The sequence below is a fragment of the Arachis duranensis genome, chromosome 1, assembly GCF_000817695.3.
Source record: "Arachis duranensis cultivar V14167 chromosome 1, aradu.V14167.gnm2.J7QH, whole genome shotgun sequence".
NCBI classification, from domain to species: domain Eukaryota; kingdom Viridiplantae; phylum Streptophyta; class Magnoliopsida; order Fabales; family Fabaceae; genus Arachis; species Arachis duranensis.
The window spans coordinates 62,583,832-62,591,864 of record NC_029772.3 but is presented as its reverse complement, the minus strand read 5'-3'; the positions used below and the strand labels follow the sequence as shown (position 1 = coordinate 62,591,864).

General features: G+C 39.0%; 1 non-coding gene across 1 annotated transcript; it reads right to left on the bottom strand.

Moving 5' to 3' along the window:
* Nucleotides 1-378: 378 nt before the first annotated feature.
* Nucleotides 379-480, bottom strand: LOC127742727 (small nucleolar RNA R71). The gene has a single exon (XR_008004104.1). It is a non-coding gene; the product is annotated as a small nucleolar RNA R71 (small nucleolar RNA).
* Nucleotides 481-8,033: the final 7,553 nt, after the last annotated feature.

Here is an 8,033-nt window from a genome sequence, read left to right as displayed (position 1 = left end):
TGGGCAAGAGAGGAGAGTTCTAGGCTCTTACATCAATCCAAATCCAGGAAACTGTGGAAGTAGCATCCAAAAGCCCACCATACATGCCAACAACTTTGAATTAAAACCCCAGCTCATCACCCTTGTTCAGAACAACTGCTCGTTTGGAGGAAGTGCCCAAGAAGACCCCAATCAACATCTAACCACCTTCCGAGAATATGTGACACTGTGAAGTCTAATGGAGTCCATCCGGATGTCTATAGGTTGCTTTTGTTCCCTTTTTCACTCAGGGACAAAGCATCTAAGTGGCTTGAATCCTTTCCGAAGGAGAGCTTAACGAATTGGGAAGACGTGGTGAACAAGTTTTTGGTAAGATTCTACCATCCTCAGAGAATTAACAGGCTGAGAGCTGAGGTGCAAACTTTCATGCAAAAAGATGGTGAGACTCTCTATGAGGCATGAGAGAGGTTCAAGGACTTAACAAGAAGATACCCACCGGACATGTTCAATGAATGGGTTTAACTTCACATTTTCTATGAAGGTCTTTCTTATGAGTCAAAGAAGGCTGTAGACCATTCATCATGAGGCTCTCTAAACAAGAAGAAAACCATTGAAGAAGCTATAGATGTCATTGAAACGGTAGCTGAGAATGACTACTTCTATTCTTCGAAAAGAAGCAAAACTCGAGGAGTAATGGAGCTGAACCACATGGATGCATTGCTGGCTCAAAATAAGATGATCACCAAGCAGCTAGCAGATCTCACCAAGAAGGTGGAAGAAAACCAAGTTGCAGCAGTCATCACTTCATCACCAACTCAAGAAGAAGTGAATATAGGAGAAGAAGGTGACTGGGAACAAGCCAATTATGTTGGGAACTCACCCAGACAAATCCATGATCCATACTCCAAAACTTACAATACTGGATGGAGAAATCACCCTAACTTTGGGTGGGAAAATCAGCAAGACCAAGGACAAGACCAGAGACGCCACAACCAGAATCTCAACAATAATGCAACTCAGCAACATACCTTACAGAGATCCTATCAACACCCACCTAACCACCCTTCTCAACCACCTAATCTCAACCCACCATTACTAACCGAAGATAGACTTTCCAAGATTGAGGCTCTACTTGAAGACATATGTAAAGAATTCCAAGACAACAAGGTGTTTAAGGATGAAGTGCGAGCTAATATCAAGAACTAAGGGGAAACCATCAAGAGACTGGAATCCCAAGTAGGGTATTTATCTCAACAGTTTCCCAAACACACTGATGGATTTCCCAGTGAAATAGAAAAGAATCCAAGAGGAAAAACAAGGAAGGTCAGGTGGGAAGAATGCAAGATGATCACCACAAGTGATGAGAGGAGTGTGGAGGAAGTAGACACACAAACAGAACACCTCCAAGACAGTCCAAAGAAAAATCATAAAGAAAGAAACTATGCACCCCAACCTACACTCAGGGAAGAGCTAAAGAAAAGGGAGATCCTGAACCCATATGCACCCTTTCCCCAAAGGTTAAAGGGTGGTGTAGCAGGGAGAATGTATTCAAGGTTCCTTGACATGTTTGCATCTCTTGATGTAAATATACCATTTATTAAGGCTTTCCAGCATATGATGTCCTACATCAAATACATAAAGGAGCTTCTGGCCAAAAAGAGTTCATTGAAAGGTGGACAAACAATAAAGATGAACAGGGAGTGCAGTACCCTCATTCAAACATAACCACCTATAAAGAAGAAGGATCAAGGGAGTTTCCACATTCCCTGTGCTATAGGAGAGACAATGATTGATAAGGGGCTCTGTGACCTAGGAGCAAGCATCAACTTAATGCCTCTGTCCCTCATGAGAAAGCTTCAAATCAATGAGCTAACACCCACAGACGTAATCATCAAACTGGCTGACAAAATTGGCGTCTACGCGTTCGCGTCATTCATGCAGGCTCCAATCCACGCGTTCGCGTCATTTTTGCAGACTCTAATCACGTGTTCTCCATTTCGCGTGGTCGCGTGAGCCATGCGTCCGCGTCGGTGTTCGCTAGTAATCTCCTTAGTTTCTTGTTTTCCTTCCATTTTTGCAAGCTTCCTCTCCATTCTCTAAGCCATTACTGCCCTATGAAGCCTGGAACACTTAACACACGGATCACGACATCGAATGGTATAAAGGAGAATTAAAATATACAATAAAAGGATCTCTAGGAAGCAAGTTTTCAACCATAGAACAACTTTGGGAAGGAATTGTAATATCATGCTAATCATATGAATAAGTGGGTGTAAGAATTTGATAAAAACCACTCAATTAAACACAATATAAACCATAAAATAGTGGTTTATCAACCTCCCACACTTAAACATTAGCATGCCCTCATGCTTAGCTTAAGGAGATAAAACAAATGACTAGGGAAAAGCAAGACTCATGCAATGCAACCTATGAATGTGAATGCAACTACATGCTAAGATGTTTCTATCTACTTGGTTAAAAACAAACAAGTTCTCCAAGACAAATACAAACCAAATTCCACTATTTCAAATCGTACAATAAAAAGCAAGTAAACTTATAAGAAGATAGCTCATGAAAGCAGGGAACATAGAATCAAGCACTGAACCCTTACTGGTAGTGTATATCACTCTAACTTTCAAGTGTCTAGGGTCAATCATTCTACTCTTCTCTAATCATGCTTTTTAAACTTTGTTCTTTATCTAACCAATCAACAAATATTTAGTATACCAATGCAAACATCATGAAGTCTTTTCAGGGTTGTAATGGGGCTAAGGTAAAGGTGATGATATATGTATGGCCAAGTGAGCTATAATATGAATCTTTGACTAACCTAAGCTCTTGCCTAACACTCACACATTCTATGTAATTCTAAAAATCACATATAGCTACCCATAATTTCCACTTTTGTATCACATACTCATGTACCAAAATTTTGATATTTCTTTATCACATGTGCATTGATCTTTCTATTAAAGCTTAACATTGGGGTATTTTTGTCCCCTTATTTATTTACTTATTTATTGAATATTTTTGGATTTTTTTTGTTTAGAGAAATAAACATAACTTATCAATGCACATGGATTCCATTATTTAATTATTTGGGTTTTTCATGAGTAGGTTCCCAAATTTCCAATATTCAAATAAATTAGAAACATGATACATTCCCTTATTAACCTATGTTCCTACAGTTTCCCCACACTTAGTTGATGCACAATCTCTATCTTAAGCTAACCAAAGATTCAATTTGGGGTTTTTAATTGTTTTTCTGCTTAAGGCTAGGACGTGGTTATAGAACAGAAGGGGATTAAAAAGCTCAAGGAGGCTAACAAGGGTGACATAAAAGGGTAGGCTTATTTGGGATAAGTGAGTTAATAATCAAATAAGGCCTCAATCATATGCAAGTATGTAAATATACTAAGCAATGGACATATAGACTAGAACAAAATATAGATTGCAATCATAGAGAAGAAAAACACACAAGAATGAAATATTATGGTTAAATAATGTAACCATACAAATAAGCTCAAAATCTCACGGGTTGTGTGTTCTTTGGCTCAAAAAACCATGTTCCAAATACAACTTCCGACAAGTTTAACACAAAAATTTTGATTTTAAATTAGTTAAATTTTTCAAAAATAGGGTCTCAAAAATAAACTTATTATTTTTCTACCATGTAGTACTTAAATGCAAACAATTAACTACACATGCAATCTATTATGCAATGCAACAATGAACTAACAAAGAAAACTAGACATTGGTGTTGGGAAGAAATAACTAACCCATGGAGATTGGTATCGACCTCCCCATACTTAGAGATTTCACCATCCTCAGTGCATGCTGAGATGTGCAGGTGGACGGGCGGTTCCAACTGGCGCTTTTCTCCAGAGATTGTGCAGATGGACTTGTCTGTTGCCCCACATAGAAGTTTTTCCTCTTTTTCTTTCTTCGGTGGCCAGCCTGAAAGAAGAGAAAATGAAGAACAAGAACCCAAAAATAATGATAGAAAACAAATAAAATATGAGTGGGTAATGCCAAATAATAAGGGTCTCAATTACATGGTAGCTACAATATGCAGTGAGAAAATAGTAGAAGCATACGGCATATCAATAGTGCAAGAATTGCAACAATGAGGAAGAGAGTGTGGGTAATGCAAGATAGTATAAGTGCATATCAATGCAAAAGGAATACCAGTATTATATTTGGCATTGACAAATAAATAATATTACCCAATCAGAATAAAACAAGTCATGAAGCACCAGAGTAATGTAAGAAAAGATGTAACAATTGAATAAAAAAATTTAACACCAATGGAAAAATACACAAAATTAAAATGCAATGAATGAAAGTATGCAAATAAATTAAGTAAAATAGAATGGAAGTGAAGAAGGATGAGAAGTTAAAGAGATGACAACGAAGAAAGTAAGAAAGGAGGAAGAAAGAAATAAGAAGGCAGGAGAAAGAATTAGGATTAGGGAAGAAAAGATAGGAATTCTGGCGCTGATCTGGATAAACTGTGCGGCGCAGGTGACGTGGACGCGTGGGTCTTGCGATATTTTCAAGTGACAAGGACATGTCGGTCACGCAGACGCGTGACTTGATTTGTGCTAGCGGCGTGAGAGCAGCCTCGCGTTCGTGCAACTCTCTATCTCAAACGCATATTGCCAAAATTCAGGGTGACGTGTGCGCGTGGGTGACGCGCATCGCGTGGATGGCCTCACTTTTAAAAGTGACGCGGATGCGTGGGGGACGCATTCGCATGATAGGGCTTTTGCTTCTAGCATGGTTCCAGCCCCACTCCATCATAACTCTCTGCCATGCACATCTTTTACGTCAATTTTTAGGGGCACATGTTCGCGTGCGTGACGCGGACGCGTGGGAGGCTTATTTTCCAATTGACGTGGCTGCGTGAGTGACGTGGTCGCGTGGGTATGTTTATGCCTGAGTCACGCCTCCAGCCACACTTTTGCGTGACTTTCTGTTCAATTCTTTTTTCTTCAGAACGCACCTATGACGCGGACGCGGTCACGTGCTTCCCCCCTTTTTTTATGCAGGATGTAAAATGCAGTGCTAATGTGGATGTTATGAATAATTCCAGGTTCAATGAAATAAAATAAAACTCAAAAACAAACAAAACTAAATAAAATTATAATTGAAAAAGGAACGATCATACCATGGTGGGTTGTCTCCCACCTAGCACTTTTAGTTAAAGTCCTTAGGTTGGACATTTAGTGAGCTCCTTGTCATGGTGGCTTGTTCTTGAACTCATCCTGAAACTGCCACCAATGCTTGGACTTCCAATAAGCTCTGTTTATTCCATGTAAATTTTCCAAGCCTTGATGGAGTTCTTCACAAGTTTTGACCTCCCAAAGTTGATCTTCTTGTTTGCCGGTATCCCAAATCTTGATTTTACACCCGTCTTCAAGTTGATCATCATGGTTTCATCCGGGTGGCAAGCACTTTGAATTCTTTATGGAGTACCAAACTCTTCTTTTAGATCTAACCAAATTATCACCAGTTGAGTCCTTACATCTGACTCTTGAAATATCAACCTTGATGAGCCTTGATTTGCAACTCCAACTACTAAACAGTCTCCTCTTACGCTTTATGCCACAAAGCTTCCTGAGTTGGCCGTCCGTTTCAAGAATACCGTACTCAAGTGATATAGGAAGATGAACAGAGATAAGTTTTACCCACTCAAGTGAAGGAGTAGATGACAACCTAGGTGGAGAAGTTTCCAACGTTCTTGACAAAGCGTACTCAACTTCTGTCTGCCTTTTTCTAAGGATTTCCGCTTCCACATCATTCTCAAACTCAATCAGAGAAGAGTCTTCATATTCAAGAAGTACAATTGCGGATGTAGTTTTATTACTGGGAGGACTTGATGCATGATTCTCATTACCAAGGGAACTTACTTCTTGATCTATCCTATCCAAGTCTTCATAAGGAATATGCCTTGGAGGTTGTGCACTGGCGTTCTTGACATCAATTTCAATCTTATTGGAGGGGTGCTCCACAATTCTAGATTCCCATAGAGGTTCAGCATCTCCTAAATCTTCAACCACTTCTTCCTCTGCAACTATTATGGCTTCCTCTACTTGTTCCAATACAAAGCCATGTTCCTCATTGTCCACCAGAGTTTCTAGTGTCTCCTTCATGCTACGCCTTTCTTTTGATTCTCCACATGAAGCCATGGGAGTACTTTGAGTGTTCAAATGTTGGGAAGCTAATCAGTTTACTACCTTGGTCAAGGCAGTCAAAAATTCTAGTACTCCCCATTTCATCTCTCTTTGCCCTTGAAAAAGAACACCAATAGTGTCATGCATCGAAGGTTGAGGTAGATGTAAGGGCTCATTATTTGGGAGGAAACGTTCATGATAAGAGGGTGGTTCATCATAAGAATGTGGTGGTTCATCACTCTCCATTTTTTCCACTTGTTGCACTACACACTTCAATTCCTTGTTCTCAAGTTGAGATTCTTTAGCCATGAAAGCTTCGGGTGCTATTCGATTTACCGCTCGTCCAACTGACGCAGGGTTGCTTAAAATTGATCCATTGTTTCGTTGAGACAATCCCTTGACTATTGTTCTGCTTGGATATCATAAGTAGGATCATAAGGCTCTTGGATTGATGGATATGGATGTGGTGTATATGGAGGTGGTGGTCCTTGGGAGTAACTGGGTTGGAATTGGGATGGGTCTATGTATGGCTCATATGGCTCATAGGGTGATTGATATGGTAGATAAGGGTTAGAATCATGTGATGGTGTTTAGTAGTAGGGGGCTTGTGAGTATGGTGGTTCAAAGGTGTGTTGGGGAGGTGATTCATAAGGATATGGTGGGGCTTGTTGGTAATTACAAGGGGGTCCACCATATTCATCATCTTGGTACGCTCCTTGGAATGGCTCTTGACCATAGTAATTTGGTGGAAGTTGGTTGTCACGAAGAGTTCCACCATAACTATTGTCTTGGCATGCATTGTAGAATGGTCGTTGTCCATGGTATCTTGGAAGGTGTTGTTGCCGAAAGGGTTGATCAAATCCTCGTGGCTCTGTCCATCTCTGATTGTTTTGACCTTGATGCATATTCCTGTTATAGCTTCCATTCCTTTCAACAATATTAGAACCAAACTCAAAGCGACGGGGGTGAGAACTTATAGTAGCTAAAAAAAACAAAAATAAAAACAAATAAACAAGTAAAAGAAAATATTTACAATAACCAATAATAAGGCATACGTTTGCAATGCCCTGGCAACGACGCCATTTTGACGATCGGATTTTCTATCGTAAAGAAATTTAAAAATATAATTGCGTTGTAAGTATAGTTTCTAAACCAACAGAGAATCCGTTCGTACAAAATTTTGTTTGTCACTTAAGCAAACCCAATAAAAATAAATAACCGAAGTATTCAAACCTCGGGTCGTCTTCTCAAGGAATTGTAGGGAGGTGTGTTTTATTATTGGTTATGGAAAAAGTATCTTTTTTGGGGTTTTTAAATAGGTTGAACAAGAAAAGTAAATTGCAAGAAATTAAATTAATAACTAATAAAGCTCTTCGCAAGGTATGAGAACTGGAAGTCCTATCATAGTTATCCTTATCAATTGTGATGAGAATTGGCTTTTGCTCGCACTTGGTCAACTTCTAACTATGAAGGTATGTTAAGTGGATAAAACAATTTGATTCCTCAAGTCCTAGTCAATTCCTAAGAAAAGACTAGTGTTAGGAGAATCCAAATCAATCAGCAAAGAATTCTAATTTTCAATCATCAGCTGAGTTTGATAACTCAAGAGTCTCTAATTACTCAACCAAAGCTAAGAGTGTAAAAAGCTAAATAAAAATCATATATCTGAAATGCCTCAATTTGAATTAATAAAGATATCAAATGTAACATGGAAAAGTTCATAAATTAAATTGGGAAAATAAATAAAAGGAACATTGAACCTGGAAATTGAGAAGTAGAAATCCTAATCCTAAAAGAAATCCTAAATCCTAAAACCTAAGAGAGAGGAGAGAACCTCTCTCTCGAAAAACTACATCTAAAAAACCTAAAATTATGAAT